The sequence below is a fragment of the Macaca mulatta genome, chromosome 8, assembly GCF_049350105.2.
Source record: "Macaca mulatta isolate MMU2019108-1 chromosome 8, T2T-MMU8v2.0, whole genome shotgun sequence".
NCBI classification, from domain to species: Eukaryota; Metazoa; Chordata; class Mammalia; order Primates; family Cercopithecidae; genus Macaca; species Macaca mulatta.
The window spans coordinates 29,054,179-29,079,949 of record NC_133413.1 but is presented as its reverse complement, the minus strand read 5'-3'; the positions used below and the strand labels follow the sequence as shown (position 1 = coordinate 29,079,949).

Sequence of the window (25,771 nt, the reverse complement as noted above, 5' to 3'; positions counted from 1 at the left end):
TTTATGGTATGTGAATTGTATCTCAAAAAATATTACTCATCAATAAAAATCAATTAGCGATTATTAAAAAATAAACTGGGGGAGGGGGAGCTGGGCTGAGGCAGGAGAATCACTTGAATCCAGGAGGCAGAGGATGCAGCAAGCTGAGATTGTGCCACTGCACTCCAGCCTGGGTGACAGAGTAAGACTCTATCTCAAAAATGAAAAAGAAAGAAAGAAAGAGGTAAATAAACTCCTTTTGCATCAATATGAAACAGCCAACTCTCTGCAGACCATAGGGACTATGATGAATGCAGAACATGAAGAGCTGATGCAAAAAGTGTTCTGGTGACAAGGAGGACACTGATGTCAGAGACGGGAGTGAACAGTTACAATGTTTCCTAAACTGGGAGAGTTGGGGAAAAGCAGTATTTAAGTTAATGTATTATGTTATTAGCGTGTGATTGAAAATGTATCGCTAAAATAATTTTTCAACATTATCCTACAAAGTTTACATATGAAAATCAGCTTTTTAATTTTTTTTTTTAGCAACCCTCCTTATTGGGAGAACAGAGCCGCCTTATGTCAGGCACACATAATATGTACCCAATGCCAGTTGTGTGTCAGGCACCAGGCTGTGTCCTTGGGATATAACAGTGACTCTCCACACAGATATGGTTCTTTCCTCAACAGGGCTTATGGCCTAGTTTGTCTGAATTAAAAAGGAGCTCAAGTTTGAGGTCATTTTTATGAAAGGTTTGTAGAATGGATGATAATATCTTACAAGAGATGTTCTTAATCTTTTGGGGTCACAGGTGCCTTGGAGAGTCAGATGATAGCAATGAACTTTCTTTCATAAACATACGCATTTGCTCCGTGGTGAGAATTACACATCTTTCAGAGAGTTCAAGTCTACAGCCCCTCCTGCCACTCACACATACATAAACCTGCCATGCCCCAGGCTGGACTTCCAACTTTGAGATTGTTCTTTTCCAAATCCATTTGCACCTACAGCCATTCTCCAGCTCCCATGACACATACACAATGAGCACCTCAAGAGCCTGAAACCCGGAAAGAATTCCAGATGACCTGCACCCCAGGAGGTCCATGGAAGGGATCTGGGCCTGGTAGGTACCTCGCCTTCTCACTCCAACCTTGGACAGGAATATTTCTCCCTGGTTTATATCGGGCACTTACCTAAGATCTGCTTTGAAGAAAGCTTTCCACTTGCTAAAAAGTCCCCACACCCCCTGATTGCACATACAAATAAAAAAACAGGAGGCTTGAACAGGCTTACCCAGGGGACTCACCCCATAGCATGTGATGGGATATGAAGGAGGCAATGACTAGCCCAGGGCTCCTAGGCTCAAGGCAGCTCCTGTGCCCTCTTCTGGGGTCCCCGAGGGCATGAATACAGGCGGGGACTGAGTGTTCAGTGTTGGGTGCAGAAAGCATTTTTCTTTTCTCTTTTTTTTTTTTTTTGAGACAGTGTTTTGCTGTTTTGCCCAGCCAGGCTGGAGTGCAATGGCATGATCTTGGCTCACTGCAACCTCTGCCTTCCAGGTTCAAGCGATTCTCCTGCCTCAGCTTCCTGGGTAGCTGGGAATACAGGCATGCACCACCACGCCTGGCTAATTTTGCATTTTTAGTAGAGACGGGGTTTCTCCATGTTGGTCAGGCTGGTCTCAAACTCCCAACCTCAAGTGATCTGCCCACCTTGGCCTCCCAAAGCGCTGGGATTATAGGCGTGAGCCACCACGCTTGGCCCAGAAAGCGTTTTTCTATACAGGGTCAAGTAAAGGGGGGGAGAGGGCTCAGAGGCTACACTGGTGATAATGCAGATAAATGAGGTGATTGTCGACCAAGTGTTTGCAAATCTTGAGCTTCCCAGGGCCAGAAAGCTCAGAGTCCAGCAGCCATGGCAGGTGCTATGTTTGTGTACACTGGAGGTCAAAGTCCAAGTTACTAAAAACTGTCAATCTGTGCCTTGTAAATCTTTCCCATTTTCCCAGAGCATTGTACCCTCTGCCGAGGATGCCTAACTTCTTTCCTCCTCCCCTTCTTTCTCCTCTCATTCAGCCTGGCCTACCTAGTTAGACTCAACAGCAGGAGGAGGAGAGACAAGGGAAAGGTAAGACTCGTAGAGATTAGAGAGAGTTAGGAGTGGTTTAGTAAAGAAATGATGAAGTTCCTGCCCTACATTGCTGACTCCCTCTTTCTGGGCTGTAGGAAATCTCCACCTTCAGGACAGGCAAGAAGGGCATGCTAACCACAGGGCAAGAATTCAAGAGGCTTGGGATGTGGCCCCTATTCTAGTTGCAACTGGCTGTTGCGACACCCACTGTGGGGAATGAGGAAGCGCTGTCTGGCTCACTGCCTGTGAGCCAGGCGTGAGTGTACAGGGAAGGAGGGATCCCTTTTCACAGGCCCAGGGAAATACAATTTTCTATCCTTGGAATTTGAGGGTATAAGGAAGAAGAACAAAATAAAAGGCATCTCCCTGCTCTGGAGGAATGTAGCATCAGGTTGAGAAATAGATTCTGGGAGATCCCAGGATGCAAAGAAGCCCAGAAGTTGCCATGGGGAGCTCAGATGTCCTCCAAAAGGGTGGGTCACCAACTGAACCTTAAAGGAGTAAGTAGGACTGGTGAAGTGCATGGGGCTGGCATTCCAAACAGGACACAGGACTTGAGTAGAGGCTTACCAGAGACTGGGGTGCACACCAGGCTGGCTGGGGCTTCATTTGGAAGGTATGGGGAAAGTTCAGTTAGAAGAACAGATCAAGGTTGGATTACGGGAAGCACTGAATGGTAAATTTAAGGGGGCTGGATTTGCCTGGGGGCATTGGAGAGTTTCCAAAGGAACCAGGGATAGGACGAGGCTCTTGGGTAAAAATATGAAGCAATATTAGGTAATATGATTTGGGTCGGAGTAGGGGCCACAGAAATGGGAAGGAAGGAATGAAAGGCATGAAGAAAGAATCTGCAGGATTGAGTGATGGGCAAGATACGAGCAGAGAAAAGTGGAGGCGTGGAAAAAGGGGAGGCAATAGCAAGGTTTCTGACCTGAGCGTGTGGGAGAGGAACAACCCCATGAAGAGGAGAGAAGCCAGGAGGAAGAGATGGTTTGGCGTGAGAAAAGGAGGAGTTTAATTTCTGAGATACAGCATTTAAGAAAACAAGCTCTTCAAGTGGGAATATCTTACAGACTCTTAGAAGCGAGGCCTAAGGGAGGGAGGGAGGGTCCTGGGAATCATCACATCTGGGTGGTCACTGGAGACATGATGGAGAAGGGGCCTGTGGATCTAAGTGCATATTCCTGACTTGAAACTTCAAGGGGCTGCCAGACAGAGGTTGGGACAGGCTGGCATTTAACACACTCCTAGCAGAGGGGAGGCCCAGGGGGAAGCGGCTGGGCTGAGAATCAAGAATATGGAAGACAGAGGTGAAGAATGGTGGGTTCCTCACGGATGTTCTCATAAGTCCTGTATCTCTCAAATTCATCAAAGAACCAATTTCAACTCAGAGAAAGAAGCCTCCAGGGGCTGCCTGGATGCTCCATGGGACCGCAAAGCATCTGAGTTATGCAATTTATTCAGATGTGTGAGGCCTGAACCATTACAACACTCTCTTATCTGCTCCCCTGGGAGTTTGAGCTCTCCTCACTCTCATCCACTCTACAATCCGGAATCTGACCCTGGCACCTCCATCCAAGTCAGTGTGGTCAACAGCTCCCTACTGCCTTCAGAATAAAGCCCCACAGCTGCCTGGGACTTCCAGAATAACTCTCAAACACATTGGCCTCCCTGTCCAAGCCTTATCTTCCTTTCCACTCCCATCTCTGATTCCCTTTTGCCACTCTTGACTCCACCCAAAATGAATCACTCAAACCACACCTCTCCATCTCTCTGCTGTTATTTATACTCTTCTTTGACTACAGCCACCACCTCAAGTTCCCACAGTGTATCCTGTCTATCCTTTCAGAGTTTTGCCAAATGCCGTCTCCTCCAGGAAGCATTCCCAGAGTCCATAGCCAGAAGGAATCTCTGTCCTGCAATCTCATAGCACTTCATGCCTCTTTTATGGCACAACATTATTTACCTTTAAATAACTTAGAGTTAAATAAATACCATACAGTTCTTTATCTTCATGTATTGCCTCCCCTACCATACTATAAAGTTTGTGAGGACAGATATAATTCCTCAAATTTTGGGGAAGAAGTGGTGGTTCATGCCTGTAATCCCAACACTCTGGGAGGCCGAAGCAGAACTGCTTGAGCCCAGGTGTTCAACACCAGCCTGGGCAACATAGCAAGACATCATCTCTAAAAAATTTTAAAAATTAGCCAGGTGCAGTGGTGTGTGCCTGTGGTCCCAGCTACTCAGGAGGCTGAGGCTGGAGGATTGCTTGAGTCCGAAAGGTCAAGGTTGCAGTGAGGCGTGATTGCACCACTGTACTCCAGCCTGAGCAACAGAGTGAGATTCTGTCTCAAAATAAGATTTAAAAAATTGGGGGAAGAAAAACTATACCTTGAGAGTAAAGGGGGTGATGGGGAGAAACATTCAGCAAGTGCCTAGAACAAATTACAAATGAGCAAAGTAAGGCTCAGAGAGGTTCTATCACTTGGCGATGTCAGACAGGCAGAGTGTGACAGAGTCGAGAGTCAAACCCACCACGTTCTGATCCCAAATTCATTACTTTTCCTGGGACAATGCCTGTGATGTTTCATGGGGGATTTTCACACAGTCAAGTATTTCTCTCCATGACCCTACTAGGGAGGCAGTACTAATTCTTCATCTTCAAATGAGAAAAGGGAGGCTTAAAAAGGAAAGAGATTTAGCCAATGTCCCCCAGTTAACAGGTGAGAGGATCTACACCAAAGCCCACGCCTCCTGCCCTCTCTCTTGCCTGTCACCCAGGCTGAAAAACTGCCTGAGCTTCTGCCTGTAATGAGCTGGGGGCTGGGATTCAAGCTTGCTGTGAGTCACTTGCAGCTATCTCAGTTGGCACTGCTGTCTGCCAGCGCCAAACATCTGCCTAAATAGCAGAGGGGATGTGATCGGATGCTGCCGAGAGCCTCTGCAGAGGTGCAAAGTGCAGCAGCATCAGATCTCTCATAACCTACCTGGGGCGGGACCTGGGGGCGGGGACTGTGTACACCCAAGCTGGATGAGAGGGGTTGGGTTTTGACTGCAAATGCTCCCAGAGAACACAGAAAAGCACTTGAGGTTCCCAGAGCAGTGGGATGGACATAGTACATTAATTGAGAAATCAGAAAATGGGCTGGGTGTGGTGGCTCATGCCAGTAATCCTAGCACTTTGAGAGGCTGAGGGGAGTGGATCACCTGAGGTTAGGAGTTTGAGACTAGCCTGGCCAATATGGTGAAACCCCGTTTCTACTAAAAATAAAAGAATTAGCCAGGGATGGCGGTGGGTGCCTGTAATCTCAGCTACTCGGGAGGCTGAGGCAGAAGAACCTCTTGAACCCGGGAGGTGGAGGTTGTAGAAAGAAAATAAGCCAGGTGTGGTGGCATGTGCCTGTAGTCTTGGCTCATGCCCCTGCGCCCAAGTGAGATTTCATCTCAAAAAAAACAAAGAAAGAAAGAAAGAAAGCAGAAAATGATGGTGCTCCAAGTGGCCAGAACCACCACAGGGGCCATTCTGTCCAAGGAGAGAAGGGAACCCCCAGAAAAGCAAAACCCAAACTCAGGTCAGAATTCCCAGTAGACCACCCCCCGTCAATCACCCCCATATACACCAGTGGGACTGCTATGGCTTGTGGGGGGGCAGGTTCTCACAGAATCAGGTGCAAGGCCCTCAAGAAAGGAAGCACATTAAAAGGGGGTCTGCCCCCACAATTACTGGGAGAATTGGCCGAATTTAAAGGAAGACAAATGCAGGAGATGCGAATTAAACCCGGTACCGAGCTCTAAACCCTAGGCGAGGTGGATTCTTTGAGCGCCCCTGTCTCTAGTGAGTGATCTTGCCAGATTCTGTGTGGGTGGATTTCAGAACATAAAAGGAAGAGAGAGAACTGGAGAGGGGGAAGATGTTAGTGAACAGAGCCAAGCTAGGAAACAGGAAGGCTTGCCTCCCGCAGGTATTGGCCATTGCTGATCTTGGTTCTAGTCACACTGACTGGCTGCCTCATAAAAGCAGCAACCACCTGAGCGCTGGGAAAAGGTAAGAGTCCACGAAGACCACAAAACTCAGAGCAGTGTCCAGTCCTGCAGCCTGCCTATAGCCTACCTGGAGGGTCTCCCGAAAATTAAACTCCGCATTCACACCAACCTGCCCATTGCATCTAGGTGAAAAGTGCATTGGAACATGCAGCTTCAAGTCTGCTCTCTTAATAAACTGTCACTATGAGTAATAATTCTTCCTTGAGAAACAGCAGAGTGACTCAAAAAGCTGTCCCCTCCCCCTCTGCCGCCCCCTCGCACAGCTCCCAGCTTTGTACACAGTATTAGGAGGCCTAGAAAGTGAAGCCACCATTTCCTCCTGCCTGTCAGCTCTCTGAACACTTTAAATGACCATCTGGACTTCAGTGCTGGATGGGCATTCGTAGACAGTCTCTTTGCTGTCTAAAGAGTTAATTAGGGCTGGCTGTTCCCCAAACACAGTGAACTGAGAGTGGCGCTAGGCAGAAATAAACCTCATTGAATACCTGATGTATGCTTGTGAGACAGTGCTCAGGGGAAACTGCCTGATGACTCGCAGAAGAGGCCCTATAACCTCTGGAAAAATAAATGGCGCTGACCCACCAGCTCAGATATGGCCATACGTGTAAAGACACCGGAGAGCTCACACTTATTGGATGTGTATCATCTGCCTAATTATGGGACTGAATGTTTTATTGTACTTTGACTCTATTATTATTAAGTGGGTGCATAAGACGCTATTATTAAGCGGGTGCATCTGGGTTGTTGAAATATCAAAATAGTCCATCCTCGTTGGAAATGTCCATGCTACAGCCCCCCAAAGGCCTGTTTCTTCCACCCCCAGACTCCCCAAGATGCACTGACGGGGTAAGCCTGGCATGGAAGGGGGCTTCTCTGATGCTGCTCAGGGTAAAGGTGGTGTCTGTTCTGTTTGATCTATACTCAGGCGTTAGTAGCTGTATTTTGAATATCTCTCTGACGTATACTACCTCATGCCACCCTCACCCGAAGCCCTGTTGTTGTCTCCATCTTGCAGATAGGAAGCTAGGGCTAACTCACCTACCTAAGGCTACTCACGGGGTCCCAGACCTGGGCTGGAACCCAGGCAGACTGACTCTGAGCCCGAGCTCTTGAACATCTGACTGCTTGGACAGATAAGGCATATCAGTGTTGCAGAGTCACCACTATCCCTGCTCTTTCTCCTCGACCCTGGAACTGACCTATACTCTACAAGAAACTCTTCATCCTCAAGCCAGCGAAACTTATCTTCATTACCACACTTTCAGCCCCAGGCACGTCGCAGCTCTGCACCTCTACTCCATCCCCCGATGTGGCCATCTACCTGGGAGGCCAGAGTCACGTGGTCCTGAGACATATGGGTCCCAGGCAGGGGAAACTAGAGATTGAGTGATCTACCACGCAGGGTAGCCCCAGGGTAGCCTCCCTCCCCTCCCTAGCCTCACCATCAGTTTCCTTTGTCCTAGCAGTATTTGGGGCACATGGAGCTACTGTCATCACTATGCAGAGCTAAGTGCCAAGGGACTTGGACTTTCTCCAGAGTCCTCTGCATGATAAAACATGGCCAGAGCTGCAAAGGGAAGACTGAGGCTGACACAGGTGGGAGTTTGTGTCTCTGAAGGATGCATGATGCTAGAAAGGTTGCATATAGCCAGACGCGGTGGCTCAGGCCTGTAATCCCAGCACTTTGGGAGGCTGAGGCGGGTGGATCACGAGGTCAAGAGATTGAGACTCTCCTGGCCAACACAGTGAAACCCTGTCTCTACTAAAAATACAAAAATTAGTGGAACGTGGTGGTGCATGCCTGTAGTCCCAGCTACTTGGGAGGCTGAGGCAGGAGAATCACTTGAACCCAAGAGGCGGAGGTTGCAGTGAGCTGAGATTGCACCACTGCACTCCAGCCTGGGCAAGAGAGTGAGACTCCACCTCAAAAAAAAAAAAAAAAAAAAAGGTTGCACACAAGGGCTCCTTCCTTGAAGATCTTCTCTAAGTTGGACACTGCCTAGTCTAGAATGAATTAGGTCCATCCTGGCTAGCGTTATGAGAAGGGCTATGTCTTCTGAAAGACCTGCTTGGTCCCCAAACTGCGCTCACATCAATCAAGGTTCACTCAACGTGGAGTGCTGTTTCCCTGAGAATCTGCATGGGCTCTATAGCCATACTTAGGGAATGACATGTGTCTTTTTATGCAGGACTGATCATAACCTTGCAAATATTCAAGACACAAGTCCAAGTGCAGGCTCATTTGAATGTTTCATAGAAACGTTAGGTGTTCAGTGGAACACCTCTATCCATCTCACACCATAGGATCTTTCATAGAACATAGGTATTCAGTGGAACACCTCTATCCATCTCACGCCATAGGATCTCTCTCAACACCACCTGGGCAAACCATCTAAGGACCTGGGGACAAAATGTTTATCACAGGGGGATGGGGAGGTTCAGCCACTGGAAAGAAGGACCATTTTTAACCTAGCCGTTCCCACAAAGGAAACACACTTTCCATTTCCTCTTTCTCCTAACGAATTCTAACTTCCTCTAGGTTCCCTTTTAGGAGGACCCTAATTTGTTGTTACACATGCTCCCATTAAAGTCAAAATCCAGTTCACAAGGCACCCTCGCTTGCTCTATCTCTTAGCACTACTTTTCTAATAAGGAACTCATCCTAAAACTGGGACTCATGACAGCCAAATTTCATGGCCCATTTGTCTGCACTGAATATTTTATGTGGATTCTCTACTTTAATTCATTCACATTTCCCTTCAGTTAATTCTACTTTGAGTCACTCTCTGCCCACCCACCATCCCTCAAGAAGAGCGTTATATCTCCACCCCTTGAAGCAGGTCATATGGGAAGGGAGTAGCAAAGCTAAAAACATAATGTAGACTCTGCCCCCAACCCAAGGGCTAACCCCAGGTGTTCTCACTGGACGCAGAAACCCTACCCTGCATTTTGCCTGAGACCTCCAAGTGCTCACTTGTGGAAGTAAATGAACCCAAACACTCTGTGGCTGTTGTTTTGCTCACCCCTGTGAAGGTGTTGCAAAATTCAATATGCACCGTGTTTCCTTTAGTACTCACTAGGCAATTTACATACATTATCAGGGATCCTCCCAACCACCTGCACAGATATTCTTGCCCTCGTTTCAGAAAAGAGGATTCTGAAGGTCAGAGAAGCTCACCAGTCTACACGGATTTGAACCCAGATCTGTCTGGATTTAATGCTGTTTCTTTCTGAGGTACCATACTCCTTTCACCTGTATAGATGAGTAAACTGACCAAGGAATTGATCTTTTTTGTCTTTTAAATAATAGCGTCAATCAGTGAATGAGCTCAAAAATAAAATCCAGGAGGAATGGTTACAAGATAAACCTGAGACTGTTCTCAGAGTGCCTGGGCAGTTTCCAGCCCTTACTTCCCAGCATTGCGCCAACCTTAGCTTCTCCTAGAGTAGGGTTGCCAAATACAGGACACCCAGTTACATGTGAATTTCAGAGAAACAGTGAATAATGTTTGAGTATAAGTATGTTCCACATAGTTCATGAGACATATTTGTATTGGAAAAAAAAAAACCTTGAGTGCTTATCTGAAATTCAAATCTGAGTGTCCTGTGCTTTTATTGGCTAAATCTGGCAACCCCTTTCTGCTGGGAAGTCTCCTGCCTGGCTCCAGGTCCCAAGTGTTGCTCCAACAGAAGTTGCCATGGCAGCCTGGCAGGCCTTCCAAAGCCTTCTAGAGCGGTCTCCACTCACCCCTGCAGCTTCCCCTCGCCCCTGCATGTTCTAGGCTCCCAACAAGCCCAGCTACTTTCATTTTCCTGGATGCCTCCCGCTGCTTCCAGCCTCCTGCTGCTTTTAGCCTCTGGTCTCTGCACTTGCTGTTCTTTCCCCTCTTCTCTTGCCTGGCTAATTTCTAGTCATCCTTCAGCTCTCAACTTGGAGTCACTTCTGCCAGGAAACCCACCTGGCCATTGCTGATTGGCTCCCCCCACAGCCCTCTAGTGCACGGTTGGATAGTACCCTGTACCTTCCCCTGGCAGCCTCCCTCAACCACCCCCTATCCCACACTGCCCTGGTGAGCAGAGGCCATGCCACACTCACCTTGTCCCCACACCTTGCACCTGCACCGGGCCACAGGCGGGAAGCCAGTGAGTGCCTCCTGAATGAATGATGCTGGGGCTCTCCAGTGTGACTACTTCCTTCCTCCCTTCTGTCTTTAGTCACTTTTTCATCAGTGTCCTCCTCCCCCTCCCCTAGAGTGGTTGTGAAAGACAGGGCCATCAGTAACAGCACTCGGGGTGAACAGAGAGCATCCTACGTGGAGGGGCCTCCCAGCACCCACCACCGGGTCACGCCAGGTGCACGGCCCCAGTGGGCTCAGACCCAACCACAGCGCAGCTTCCGAGTCCCTCTTGGCTAAAGCCACCTCTAGGCACAACTTTCTGCTCTTGTCCTCCCGCTGGCCCCTTAAATGAGCGGACTTGGGTTTTGCTCCCAGTTTGGGGTATAGGGAGATGCCGGTATCATGTGGTCGAGGCTTAGGGCAGGTGGCAGGGCTTGCAGAACATCACCCATATGCCGCTCCACGCTCACCCACCCAAAGCGGTGCCCACGCTCAGCCTGACAGCAGGCAGAGGCAGCTCCAAACTTAACCCTTGAGTGGTACTCAGGAGGCGGCTTCTCAAGGAACCAGAGTGGCCAGTGTTGACTACACACACACATACACACACACACACACACACACACACACACAAGAGCTCCCCTGCCCCCCAGAACACCCCTGCTTCCTCCAGCCAGGGCTTGATTCAGAAGATGACCTCTCAGGGGCAAGGAGTGGCTGCAGGAGAGTTGGGGTGGGCTGTGGGTGAGACTATGACCCCAGGGGCTGCAGAAGGGCCCAGGAGGAGCGGGGAGCGGGGCGGGAGCAGGCAGAGGTCTGAGGCAGGATCTGAAACCCCGTGGCTCCCTAACCTGACCTTTAGAGGCAGCAGCCTGCCTGTGCCCTCACACTGTCACCCCTAGCGTCCCCCAGCCTCCCCTGTCTGAATATGTTGAGAGGACAAAGAGGGAGAAACACCCTATAGTGTCAAATTTACTCCTAAAATAGAACCCCTCTTCCCCGCGGAAGGCTGGCGAGCTCCGGGCGTGTGCACAGCACCCACGGTTCCGATTTCCTGGGTCTGGCTGTTTTTCCGGGAACTCCCAGCTCAGGTGCCCAGGATCCCGGAATTGTCGTCCCCAACCCCTGCCATTCGGTCAAGCCTCCAACTTCTGCCGGGCACAGCGCTCAGCCCTGGCTCGCGGGAGGGACTCACCCAGGGAGGCGCGGACTCCGGCGATTGCTCCCTCTGGCCCCGCCAGGTGAGCCGGGACGGCGGCAGGTACAGGTAAGTCGGCCGGGCAGGTAGGTGTGCAGCGGCTCCGGAGGCTGTGGCTGAGTAAAAGGGCTGACAGGTTAGATTCCCCCTCCTCCTCTGAGTTGTTAACCACACCCCTGCTGCTCTCCTCCCCACTTCCTTAAAGGGTGGGGTGTGTTGTCTGTGTGTGCCGGCTACAGCCTCTTACCATAAACTCTGAAATAGAAGCTGCCACCAATTCCCTGAGCGCCAGGCAGACCGGAGGGGCGATCTCTGCCATCCCCCCGGCCGCAAATGGGATCCTCAGATGTTATGTGCCCCTTGTGAGCAGCTGATTCCCCAATTCCTAACACCCCTCCATCCTCTGCCCACTCCACCTGCAGCCTTTTGGAGGCCAAAAGGTGTGTGTAGGGAGGTGGGGGCAGGGCGGGCAGGGGAAACCAACTTCTCAGGCTGGTTCTCCCCCAATCCCCCCGCAGTGGGAGATATTACCTACATGGTACTCTGAGCACCTGTGTCCTAATCTCTCCATGTCCTAAAGTGGCCCCAGTCCCTTTGCAGGCATGAAAAATCATAAATATCACCAGGGATTTGGGCAGAACCGGTCCAGGTCCCTGAACACCGAAGACCAGGTCCCCGAGCTGTGACCAAGTAGGGTCTGAGGACAGCACAAAAATAGTTAGAGAATCTGGACAGCCCCTTCCAGGGCCCTGTCTCCACATCAGTCCACCTGGCTGCCCAGAGGCTGGTCCCCTCTTCCTTCGGGTCAGTGAGATGTGAGCAGGCACTCAAGGGCACTTAGCAACACTTCTTCCCTATCCCTAGAAAAACTCCAGACTTGCTCTTGAGTAGGAGGAGGAAGTTACCTGGACTTGGCATAAGGTCAAAAAAGTGGAGGGTACTCAGCATCACCCTCATCCTATAATGTCCTCTCCAGAGCCCCTGTCCCAAGCTTCTTTATTCTGTGTCCTGTGCAGGACTGGAATCTGATTCCCAGGGCTGCTCTCTTGCACAATTCTAGAGGATGCTATTCACAATGTACTTTCCGAGAATGGCGCCCCCTGGAGTTGTGCTGAGGAAGCAGTTTCCAAGAATGCACTGACTCCTTCCCATTTCTGAAAAGAAGCTGGAGACTTAGATTAATTAATGAAGCTAGGAAGTCAATGTTTCGCAAAGTGTAATTGGTGGACTACCTATAGCTATTGGCTGGATGCCACTCTGGGTCCACTGAAGATCACACTCTCTGCAGCTGAGGCCCACCTGCCCAGCACAGCGCTCACAACCTATTGATGGTCACTGCCAGCCTTGACAGCTGGAGCCCCCAACCCTTTCCCATTCATGCTATTCACAGATTTGCCACATTCCCAGCACTCAGTGTCTTGGAGGTAATCTTGGTGACTACACAGTGGTCAGCACGTCAGAAGGTGGCCAGGTGGGAGAACTTGGCCACGGATGGGAGAAACTGAAGTTAGCAGGGAAGGTGTGGGGATGAGGCGGCAGGCAATTGACAACATGGCAAGGACATGGTCAGAGGGCATCCGGCAGTCGGTGTCCCTTCTGTATTCTTGCCCTTGGAAATGAAGTGATGAAGGCCAAGTGGCACGAAAGTTAGATACCCGGGTGAGCTGTTAAGAGTCTGTACTAGGAGGTGGCAGTGGGAACTAAAAGCAAAGACAATCAAGACCTGTTCAAGAAAACGTGAGTTTGTGTGTGCTGCCCCTGTGTGGCCACATAAATGAACTACAATCTTATCTTGCTGGGACAAATTCCGGGAAAGGTGAGTTTTCAGAGGTTGAATTCTTCAGCACTTTACAAAAAATCTCCCAAATCTACCTCATAGAATCATAAAACCATAGGTTTTTAAATGAAAAAGACATTGAGAAACTCTCCGGGGTGACCAACTCCACGATTAGGTCTCCCTAGGTTCTGTCCAGTGTCATGTACAAGCAACCCAGGTGACAGCATCATGCATTTCTGCCTGTTATCACCTTTTAAAAAACCCATTGGAAATGCCTCAGGAGCCCTCAGATTCCACTGAAATCCCTAAAAAACGCTATCCATGGTGATGCTGTCCATATGGCATAGGTTGCAATAATGATCCACCCCAGTTAGAAAAGTACTTCCCTTCTACTTCTGTATCTCAGGCTGACCAAGTGTCATGTGGGAGGCCCTAATTGCGGGGGTGTCAGGAGGATGTGTACCTGGATCAGCAGAAGGAGAAAATTGTGATGAAAAAGGCCTTTGAACAAATGTCCTTTCAGCTGCTTTTTTCCATTTGGATGTTCCACTCTTACCCCAAACTCAGGTCTATAACCCTGATTCATCTTGCTCTTCAAACAAGCCCTGTTCCAGCCCTCCCCGTGAATGTCAACAAAAGAGGAGTCACCTTTGACTGTCCCTCTCCCACCTTACCCCGCAGCCATACAGTCTCCAATCTCTAAGTCCTGGGAGTCCCCACAAACATTTTTCCTATTCCTTGTTTTCTTTCCTGTCCTATTGACCCACCCCGGTTCAGGTTCTCTCTCTTATCTTTTCACTAACTGCAGATCACAAAGGTGGTTAAGCTGGTGATTAACGTTTGGGATGGCATTTGAAACCACGAGAATGGATAAGCTTGTCTAAGGCAAGAGTGAGAGACAGCAGAGGACTTCAAGTCAAGCTCTTACCAGGAGCAAATGAATGAAGAGCCACAGGTCAAGTGGGGTGGGCTGATAAGTAAACTGAAAGTAAACACGGAGGCAGCACGTGCTGATGAGTCCTGGAAAGCTTGGCTACCAAGGACAATTGAGACCAGGGAGTATTGGAGGGTCTCGTGGGTTGAAAGAGGACTGATTTGTCATTCAGGATGGTAGCCAGTAGAGCAGGTTTCAATGCTCATAGGAAGAGTCCAGGCAAGAGGGAAGAGGTTGTGACTTCAGACATGCGAATCCATCTTTCTGAGCTTATATTTCGTAATGTAGAAAAATAGAAAAATAAGTATTATCGGCTCTGTTTCCCAGGGTATTGTGAAGCCCAAATTAAGTGATAGGTGTACAAATGCTATGAAAAATTCTATGGCTATAATTTTTAGAAATGATAGCAATTAAAGTAAGCTTCATGGGTAGATAGTACATACATATCTGCCATATAATTTATCAAGTGTTCACTCTGTGCCAAGAACTTTCATCTGTCGTCTAGCTTGTCTTCACAACCATCTATGATGTAGCTAGTCCTATTCCTGGTTGAGGAAAGGAAAAGGAAGCTTGGAGAAGGTAAATAAATTAGTCACAGCCTCACAAGTGGTAGCAGGACTGAATCAAAACCCATCATTGGCAGGGCTGCGATATTACGTAATTGACATCTCTCCATTGTAAATGATGGAATTTAAATTACATCATGTAAATTTACTATTATGTAGAATACATTTTATTTTAAAAGAATAGTATGGTTATAAGTAGTCCAACAAAAAAAAATGGACAAATACAAAAACTAGCTGGGCATAGTGGCATATGCCAGGAGTCCCAGCTCCTTGGTGGGGCTGAGACAGGAGAATCACTGGAACCCAGGAGGCGGAGGTTACAGTGAGCTGTAATCGTGCCACTGCACTCCAGCCTGGGTGACAGAGTGAGATTCCATTTAAAAAAAAAAAAAAAGGACAAAGAAAAACTTATGGGTACAAGTACTAGAAAAAGCACTTCATCACCAAGGGATGTCTACCTCTCATTTAACCAGACATTACTATGTTTAACAAGTGGGCCACAGTTGAGGCCAAAATAAGTTGAGAGTATGGCTTGAATGGAACTCAAAATCATGCCCTCAACTTAAAAAGAACCTTCTCTTTTCTTTCCTTAATAATGGAGTCCCTGACTTTTGGATGGTCACAGGCTGCCCAAAATAAAGACTACATTTCCCAGTCTCCCTTGCAGCTGTGACCAGGTACGACCCTGTGATTAAGTTCTCAGCAATGGTTGAAGAGTAGAAGCTATGCACAAAACTCCAGAATCATGCCCTTTAAGGGAATGAGCACATCCTCCGATATTTTCCACTCTATCTTTTCCACCTCCACCTGACAATGAAACCTGGAGCAGCCATCCAGTCTATGATGTTAAGAATCTGGGTACCTAATGCCATCCAGCCACCATGCTTACCCTGGACATAGTCTGAACCTAGTTTAACTTTTACATGAGAAAGAAATTTAAGGTGCTTGGGTTACTTCATTTTGGCCTTTGTTACCACAGCCTGAACTGCATCACTGATATTATGACATAATAAGAAATATATATTTGGTCTCTGACCCTGCACACAACTTCTAAAACCCTTGGAACTTCTGGGGTATTAAGAATGTTTTTTTGAGGCCAGGCATGGTGGCTCATGCCTGTAATCCAAACACTTTGGGAGGCTGAGGCGGGAGGACTGCTTGAGGTCAGGAGTTCGAGACCAGCCTGGCCAAAGTGGCAAGACTTCATCTGTACAAAAAAATACAAAAATTAGCTCAGCATGGTAGTATGCACCTGTTGTTTTAGCTACTTGGGAGGCTGAGGCAAGAGGATTGCTTGAGCCCAGCAGATTGAGGATGCAATGAGCTATGATTGCACCACTGGATGAATTTAGCCTGGGCAACAGAGCAACACCCTCTCTCTCAAAAAAAAAGTGCCTTTTGTGTGCCAATGAGATGCCTGGTGGCTTAGATATCTTAGATCCCTTAGATAGCTTCAGGATGAGGGCTGGTCATCAGAAAGACTGAGGCATGATGAGAAGGCTGAACTTTCAGCCCTACCCCCAAAACTCGGGGAAGGAAAGGGGCTGAAGGTTGAGTTGATCACCCATGGCCAATACTGTAATCGGTCATGCCTACATAAAGAAGCCTCCCTAAAAACCCAAAAGAACAGGGTTCAGAGCTGAACTTGCAGAGGTTCTCAAAGGGTGGCACTTTAAGGGAAGGCATGAAGCTCCACGCCCCTTCCCACAGACCTCACCCTGTGCATCTCTTCCCTTTGGCTGCTCATCTGTATCCTTCACAATATCCTTTTTAATAAAGGACAAAAGAGAGAAAAGTGTTTCTCTGAGCTTTGTGAGCCACTCTAGCAGATTAATCAAACCTCCTTAGAGGGGGTCATGGGAACCCTGATGTATAGCCAGTCAGGCAGAAGCACAGGCCACAACCCGGGACTTGCTACTGGTATCTGAAGCTGGAGCGCGGTGGCAGGGTGGGGGAGTTGGGGCAGTCTTGTGGGACTGAGCCCGTAACCTGTGTTATCTGATGCTATCTCCAGGTAGATGTTGTCTGAATTGAGCCTCAGTGTTATGGGACTTTTCCTTAGGTTAGCTAAAGACGGGGTCCTTGTCTCATGGCCATGAAAGATTAGGCTCACAGACAATTTGAAGGGTGAGTAAGGCAGGGTTTTATTGGGTGAAAAGGGAAAAAAATGGCAACAGAGACCCTTCACAAAGCCAGAGTCCCTATGTGCTTCCTACCTCATGGTTTGAATCACAGGTACCACCCAGGAAAAGGAGGGCCCAGGCTCCTCCCCACTGCAAACAGCAGAAACTTCTGTGGCTCCACCCCAGTGCACTCCTCCCAGCACACAGGCTGACTGGAGTTTCTCTAGGGACCCTTCCCACCTGGTTGTCTCACCAGCTGGTGTTCACTGGCGAATCAGCTGTTGGTGGTGAGAGACTCCTGTGCATCCAGCATCAGACATGACTGTTGAGTGGTACATGAGAATACAGAGAAATAAGCAGTGCTTTTCTTTTCTTCAGAGCATCCTAGCTAATACACCACCATTTAGCCTATTGTCTTTTAGACACAAATTAAGGCAGAACCTCAATTTCCTCATCTATAAAATGGGATTAATTTACCTTATGCGATTGTTAGAAAAACTAGAAATTCATGTGCATTTCCTCGCTATTGCTATAGCTCATAACTGACCATTAATGGATATTATGTCCTGTTGTAACTTTTTTTTTTTTTTTTATATAGTCTTGCTCTGTCACCCAGGCTAGAGTGCAGTGGCGCAATCTCGGATCACTGCAAGCTCCACCTCCTGGGTTCATGCCATTCTCCTGCCTCAGCCTCTGGAGTAGCTGGGACTACAGGCGCCCACCAGCACGCCCAGATAATTTCTTTGTATTTTTAGTAGAGACTGGGTTTCACCCTGTTAGCCCGGACAGTCTTGATCTCCTGACCTCGTGATCCACCCGCCATGGCCTCCCAAAGTGCTGGGATTACAGGCATGAGCCACCGTGCCCGGCCCTGTTGTAACTTTTTAAAATGGGTTCTTGGAGAGAAAAAAAAAAAAAAAAAAAAAAAGGTTGCTTTAAAATATTCCACCTCCCCCATCAAAAAAAAAAAAAAAAAAAAAAAATCTGTGGAGGGGAGAGATAAAACGAAAAAAGGAAAGTTGATAATAATGCAAGCTGAATGATGTGTATGTGGGGGTTAATTATACTGTTCTCTCTAAAATATTGAGTGTATTTGAAAATGCACATAATGAAAAAGTTAAAATAAATGAACAAAATAAGATCTTTCCACAGAAGAAAAAAAAGGGCCCCTGGAAATAATCCAATGTGAATCTCTTTGGGAAAAATAAAGACATAGTTAAACCATTGAAAAATTGATTTCGGTCCCAAAGAGGGAGGGAAGGATGGAAAACACAGAAGAGCATTTTTAATTCTTCCATTAAAGAACAACACACAAGGCCAGGCACAGTGGTTCATGCCTGTAATCCCAGCACTTTGGGAGGCTGAGGCAGGAAGATCACTTGAGGTCAGGAGTTTGAGACCAGCCTGGCCAACATGGTGAAGCCCCGTGTCTACTAAAAATACAAAAATTAGCCGGGCATAGTGGTGCATACCTGTAATTCCAGCTACTCTGGAGGCTGAGGCAGAAGAATTGCTTGAACCCTGGAAGCAGAGGTTGCAGTGAGCCGAGGTCATGCCACTATACTCCAGCCTGGGCAATAGAACAATACTGTCTCAAAAACAAACAAAAACCATGCAGAGAAAGCCTCATTGCCACAGAGGACACATGGTCGCCATAGAGGACACATGGTTTCTGCAGCTATTGGGCACGCTTCTGGACTTCCGTAACTCCCCAGGTCGCTGCAGGGCTGGCCTGCAGGGTACTCCTAGAAAGAGTGGCTGCCTGGAAGAGGAGACTGCCCTGATGCCCTGCCGACTCTGAGTCAGCTCTGTGACTTTGGTCTTCTTGGCTCTGAACCCCTAACCCCCATCTGTGAGTGGGCTCTGCTGGTCCCCCACATCCCATGGATAAGCTCTGAAGCATTGAGTGACTGCCCAAACCTTGCTTGCCAGTGTTGAATTCCATAATTCTAACAAGCATGGTGATCTGGTCCCAGCCCGCCGTGTGCAGGAAACATCAACTAGGAAGTGAAAGCAGGTTGCTGCAGGCAAATGCATTGTTAGCAGCAAGAAGAACTTCTAGATAGGAAAAAAATGCCTAGCATGTGCAAGAGCCCTCAAAACACAGGCATCTGTGGCCATTTACAGGACAGAGGCAAACAACCCTGCATACTTCATTAACTCCTATTACTTTATTAGCCAGCACAGTAGAGTATTACTGTCTATTTTGGTACATCATGAGGTATGATTTATATTACATTCTGCATGCTTTAGAGAAAAAAAAACCACAAGATATATTTCTGAAATATTCCCATCCGAAGTGTTTCCAATAAAATAATCGAGTGCTTCAATATAAATTTCAGGAACATGGAAAATCAGCTTTGTGTTGTGTTCAGTTGCCAAGTTGACTGTCTATTCCTGTACCACTCCAGTGTCTTTATAATGAATTGCAGCAATGTGTAACTTCATGTGGATGATCTAAACAAGAGGTCGAAAGCTGAAATGCCTACAGGGGCCAAGCAGGGAATGTGAGGGAAGCTGGCTGGATAGGAACTGTGGCAAATGGGAGAACAAATGTCCCTCCTACAGCGAGCAGCTGCTATTCAGCTCAAAAGTCTATTGCCATGCAGAAAAGTAAGCTTAATGAAGCCAGATCCTCCTTTTTTCAAAACGCAAAGGCAGACAGTGAACTATCTGCAAAGGAAGTTAAGAAAAAACAATTCCATTTACAATGACATCAAAAATAAGATACTTGGAAATAAACTTAACCAAGGAGGCAAAAGTCTTGCATGATGAAAACTACAAAATATTGCTGAAAGAAATAATAGAAGGCATAAGGAAATGGAAAAGACATCCTGTGTTCATGGATTGGAAGACATAATATTGCCTAGGTCACTGCCTATCGAATGAAAAATTTTCCCTCTTTTATAATAAATAGCAGAGCCACTAATGTATCTCAGGTAATCACCTTCATCACATGATTCAGGTAAATTCTGATTAGCTCAAGTCAATCATGATGGTCTTATTCCCCTTGCCAGTGATGAATTTCGAAGTGAACATGTGACCCAGTTCTGGCCAATAAGATGCGAGGGAGTATTCTGGAAGGTTTTAGGAAAGGTTTCTTAGCTCTAAAAATGAGACACACAGGGAGAAATGGCCTTATTTCATTTCTAGACATTGGTTCACATCAGGATAAGATGCTGGAGTTGCTGCAGTCATTTTCCAACCAAAAGGAAGCCATAGGGCTGACCAGAGAGAGAGGATGAGTCTGAAGTCACTGACATAACCACCAGTGGATGCCTTTTGCCTCCAGATTTCCTGGTATGTGAGATAATCCACCCCCTTATGGCTTAAATCATTTTTTGTTACATTTTATCTACATGTAGCTTAAAAGATCATAAATGATACAGATGAAAAAAAGTAAAGGTCAAATAAAAGATGTTTGCAGTCAAATATGACCCAGAGGTAGGCAGTTTGCTACCCTCAGTGTTTCCCTAGTTACTTGGGAACACTATTTCTCACAGAAGTTCTCCCTGCATTATTCAGATCAACTGAGAGCTCCCACCCTCCTTGTTTCTGTAGTTTAGGCCTCAGGAAAGGTATATCGGACTATAGTGATTTCCTCAAAGATTTACTTGGTAACTCTGACGAACAAGGTCTATTATGTCTGCAGTGCCAGGATGCCTGTTTCTGAAGATGCTGCTGCCAGCCCTGTGGCTGACTTTATTTAGCAACTGTTGTCCTTATCCCAATATTTTGTTATCTGAAATCTGCTTTGTCTGATATTAACATAGCCATACCAGTTTTCTTTTTATTAGCATTAGCGTGGTATATCTTTTTCCATCCTGTTAGTTCGATCTGTATGCTTACATTTAAAGTAAGTTCCTTGTAGCCAGCATATAGCTGAGTCTTGCCTTTTTATGTAATCTAACAATCTCTGCCTTTATTTGCAGTAGCTACTTTCTAGTTCACTGTTTCAAAAAGAAAAAAAAACAAGGCAATTTTCTCCTTTACTCTCTGTACCTGGGAATTTATTTTCTTAACAATTTAAAAAGTTATTCCTTACATAAATTTACATGGTGATGGCAAAGGGTTTGGAAATCTGGTAGTGCTTGGCAGGGCATTTGGGATGTGGGATGCAGGACTTTGAGATTATGAGAACTTTTGAGTAAGCTCTTGCAGAAGATTAGCTAGTATACACAGGACTTGAACATCAATAAGGACCTTTGAATAAGGTCTTTTCTACTGAAAGGAGAAACATAAATTGGTGACAGATTGGTTCTAGTCACCAAGATTTCTCTTTCCTGGTCTCTGGCTAAGTCTTAGTCACCCTTACCCACCCACCCCCGCCCCTGCCCCTGCCCCCCACCCCCATATGCAAAGAATAAAACAATTTCAGAGCATCTGAGTTGGTAAGAACTTGGAGCAATTAGTTTCATCTTTTCTTTTACAGTGGAGGAAAAGCAAGTTAGAAAAGTGAAATAATATGCCTCAGGTCCTGCCCCTGGGTAGTGGTGGAGCTTGGACTAGAACTAAGTCCTGTCTGGATTTCCAGAATGACTGAAGAGTCTTATTGGTTTAATGTTAACCTTTGTATTGTAGTTTAAAAGATACAGTTTCTACTCTTCCTTCTTGTTTTTGATTTGTGGCCCCATTCAGAATATGAGAAAAAAACCCCAACAAAATAAGGAAGATCAGGTAAGAACAGAATGAAACACATAGACAGCAACACATATCAATTCACAAAGCAACTGGGACACATAGATAAGAACACAATGAAAGAGAATGAGACAAGATAAGATTCTCTGCTGGGGGAGGTGAAAGGGCTATCTGGAGTGTAGCGTTGTTAGCCCCATCTTGTGGCTTTTTTGGATATTGCCTCTAAGGTTAATTTTTGAACCACTAACCATAGCTGGAGATCCAACAACTTATTGGGTGAATAGATCTAGGATAATTGCTCTCAAACTTTTTTGCACCTGAGAATCACCTAGCGTGCATGTGAAAATGAAGATTCCTGGGCCTCACTTTCCACAACAAAGATGAGTAGATTAAAGTGGGCTGAGGAAACTGCTTTTAGAAAACTCCCCAGGTAATTGCAGAAGAACTATGAACCACAGTTAAGAAACACTGAAGGCATTCAGAATTAGTGGTATTCATCCCTTGTCATTGTGAGGAAAGGACTATTCTGAGGAAAAGTGTGGAAGGAAACTGTTAAGAACTTTAAAGGTCTGAGATTTTACCCTACTTGCAAGCTAATGTGTGGGCCAAGGGAAAACGTCTCCTCGCCCCTTGAAGTTTCATGGCAAATCACTGACAAAAAGGTTAAGAAGAGGAAAGGGATAGAAATTTATTTATTTATTTATTTTTGAGACAGGGTCTGGCTCTGTCACCCAGGCTGGAGTGCAGTGGCACGATCTCAACTCACTGCCACCTCCCGGATTCAAGCGATTCTCCTACCTCAGCCTCCAGAGTAGCTGGGACTGTTAATGGTGGAGGGTGTCCAGGTTCTTGGCATCTTGAACAAAGAATTGGAAAAAACACACAAACTAAGCAGGGAAGGCATGAAGGGTTTTATAGAAAATGAAAGTACACTGCACAGTGTGGGAGCCGGCCTGAGAATAGGGGCTCAAAGGCCCCATTACAGAACTTTCGGGAGTTTAAATACCCTCTAGAGGACTCCATTGGTTACTTGGGGTACGCCCTATGTAAATGGAGAGGGTATTTCCTGTTGCAGCTGAAGTGTGAATTGCCCTTATGTTCCCTGCCTCCAGACCCTATTTTCCTGCCTCAGACTATAGGTGTACACCACCACACCTGGCTTGTTGTATTTTTTGTAGAGATGGGGTTTTGCTACATTACCCAGGCTGCTTTTGAACTTGTGAGCTCAAGGCCTGCTTCGACCTCCCAAAGTGCTGGGGTTACAGGTATAAGCCACCACCGGCACCTGGCCTGGTCTGATCATAGTTTTATGTGACATCGGAGCCTTCAGAATGAAGATCGAAAGATACAGGGGAAATGGCTCATTTTCATGCTTAGGTTCAACAAAGTATGAGTAGCTGTGTAGAAATATGATTGGACAAAAGAGTATGAGCTAATGTTAATAAACTGAGTGGGGAACCTAGGCCTGTCTGTCTAGATTTTTCTTGGCCTCTACGAACATGCATTTCTTCCTTCCGGGTATGTTACATGTAGTTAGACAGGCATGAGCAGGGCAGGAGAGGGCTCTGCCCGCCCCAAACCCCTCAAGCAAGAATGCCAGGTGATGGTTCTGCAGTTATCACACTGCCTTTCTAAAATGGATAATTTGGCAGCTGGACCAGAGACAGACAATTCCCTGATGGTCCACAGTTGTCACACTAAAGTGTTAATTGATATTAATTGATATTAATGCAGGTGCCAGACATAGGCAATTCCCAAACAGATAAAAACACTTGAGATTGGTAATCAGCTTCCAATACAATTTCAGAAATTGGGTGAGTGAGCTTGGGCATGCACATTAAGAGACAAAATAGTGGAGTATGACTTTCAGGGGGCATTCCACTGGAAAAGGGAAGAAAACCTCAGATGGACATGTGTACAAATTCCAAAGCACACGGTGCATGCTCAGCTCCCAAGCCTAAGGAGGGCACTGTGCATTCGGGCAGCTCATGCTGAGGGAAGAATGAAGGGAGAGGGCAGCAAGACCCCAGAAGTGGGCCAGCATATGAAGTCCCAGGATCAGGGTTAAATGCCACACTTGTCCCTCAAGTTGCCTGCTTGGGTCTCTTCCAAGTGTACTTTCTTTCCTGTCCTAAAACTTTTTAATAAACTTCCACTCTTGCTCTGAAAGTTGCCTCAGTTTCTTTTTCTCCCTTATGCCCTGTATTAGTTCATTTTCACATTGCTATAAAGAACTGCCTTAGACTGACTGGGTAATTTATAAAGGAAAGAGGTTTAATTGACTCACAGTTCCGCATGACTGGGGAGGCCTCAGAAAACTTACAATCACGGTGGAAGGTGAAGGGGAAGCAAGACGCCTCCTTTGCAAGGCTATAGGAAGGAGAATGAACATAGCAGGAATTACCAAACACTTGGAAAGCCATCAGATCTCGTGAGAACTCACTCACTATTAGGAGAATGGCATGGGGAAAACCACCCCCATGATTCAATTACCTCTACCTGGTCTCTCCCTTGACATGTGGGAATTATGGGGATTACAATTCAAGATGAGATTTGGGGTGGGGACACAGCTAAACCATATCATGCCCCTCAGTCTAATTCTTTCTTTTAAGGAGGCAAAAGTTGAGGTTGCTGCAGACATACAGATTCACTGCTCGTAACTCAGACACCTTCTACTCCTAACAGGTATGGGGCAGGACCCTCTCTGGAATCGGGCTCTTATAGCCTACAATCAAACAAAGTAGGTCAGATAATTTCTTTATGGACAGTTTCCACAGAAAGGCAGAGAGAAAGTTAGACTAATATTTTAAGGTTTCAAGACTGGCTTTAGGAAAAAGGGGTTCTGGTTTCTATGACCTGCCTTGGGGAAAAAGAATTCTAGTTTCTATGGCTATTCTTGGGGACTGAGAGATAGGAGGGCAGGAGGGCAGAGAAAAACTTCTGCTTTTGAGGCCATCATTTTGGGTTGTTCTTATTTGAGTTTCAACACTAACAAGTTTGCATGCCAAAATTTCATGAATACTGGTAAAAGATATGAGACTCCTGGATCAGAGACAAAGGACAATACTAACAGCAATAATAGTAGTTACAATATTATCATCGGGCCAGTTTCTGAGCCCTAATTCTTGCAAGACTATGTGATGAAGGCCACAGTAGGTTGCATTATAGGAGAGCGGCCCCAAGTTTAGGAAACTCAAATCTCTTATAATTGGGAATAAATCTGCCAGATCTTTGGAGAGCCAAGAATTCTGCCTTCCTGGGCTATTCAATGCAGAAACATCCTTGAAAAGATAGTTGGAAAAAGGCAGTTAGTGCCTCTGCTCTCTCAAGACATGCAGGAACATGACACATGTGAATTGTCTCCCAACAGAACAGGAATGAAAGTGCATCATGTGAAAAGTATTCTGCATCCGGAGGCTGTAAAGTGATCAAACTGAAGCAGGAATGAGGATTTGAAGGAATCATCCAGGCCTATTGTACCGGGCAAGAACTGAGCATGAACTCTAGTTATCTCAGCTAAACTTTGCAGAAGTCCTCAATTTCACTGCTTTAACGGGACTTGCCCATTAAAACAGTGCTTGTCATGAGCACTTTCCACATTTATTTCACTTGAATCCTCACATTTCATGGAAACATAGATATTACAGCTATTGTACTCATGAGTAAATGGACTTTGAAACATGATCACTTGTTCACTTTTTCAACCACAGGACAAGAATCAGGTTTTCTCAGAGCTCTTCTGCCGCCTCCCCTCTCTTGTTTCTCCTTACCGCGGCAGGCTAGAAGACTGGCTAAAATAAGTAAACGACTAATGCAAGAGTGGCATAGGTCCTCAAAAAGGCGCTGTAAACCTTAAGTGGTAATTGCACTCACGGTGCTTTAAGACCCAGCCACTACTTCGGAAGCAGGAAGTTGGGATCTCTGGTTTCTCCCAGCCGCGGGCCTGAGGTTCCCGGGGATTGGTTAAGGAACGGCCTCCTTTTCCCATTTCCAGCCGGAAGTAGGTTTCCAGTGACACGGAAGACCTACCGCGCCGCCTGGGAGACCCTTCCGTGCTACCCAGGCCAGGGACCCGCCCGGACCCGAGCAGGCGGGAACTGCGGGCACAAGGCCGATCCCGCTCTCCCAGGATTTCTTGTGCACACCGGAAGTGGGTGGGGCTCCTCCGGGCGCCTCGCCTTCCCCCCCGCCCCGCACGATTGGCCAGCGCCGTTGTCTCTCAGCGTTCTAGGGGAAAGGACTGGGCGATTCCCAGCACTC

The 25,771-nt window shown here is 46.9% G+C and overlaps 1 protein-coding gene and 1 long non-coding RNA gene across 7 annotated transcripts in view; both read right to left on the bottom strand.

Annotated features, from left to right (window-relative positions):
- The window catches only part of PTK2B (protein tyrosine kinase 2 beta), a 135,691-nt gene extending 124,091 nt beyond the window's left edge, over positions 1-11,600 (bottom strand). For 4 of the 6 annotated variants that reach the window (XM_077943288.1, XM_077943293.1, XM_028852480.2 and 1 more), the window contains exon 1: positions 11,471-11,600. The gene's annotated coding sequence lies outside the window, so the exon portion shown is untranslated. Of the gene's footprint in view, positions 1-10,256; positions 10,409-11,470 lie in introns of all 6 variants that reach the window. The other 2 variants (XM_077943286.1, XM_077943292.1) reach the window with 1 other exon arrangement.
- A 9,565-nt stretch (positions 11,601-21,165) lies between these two features.
- On the bottom strand, positions 21,166-25,663 carry LOC144330759 (uncharacterized). Its single transcript, XR_013397216.1, has 3 exons — positions 25,385-25,663; positions 23,799-23,881; positions 21,166-22,367 (listed from the first exon to the last, which is right to left on the bottom strand). It is a non-coding gene; the product is annotated as an uncharacterized LOC144330759 (long non-coding RNA).
- Positions 25,664-25,771: the final 108 nt, after the last annotated feature.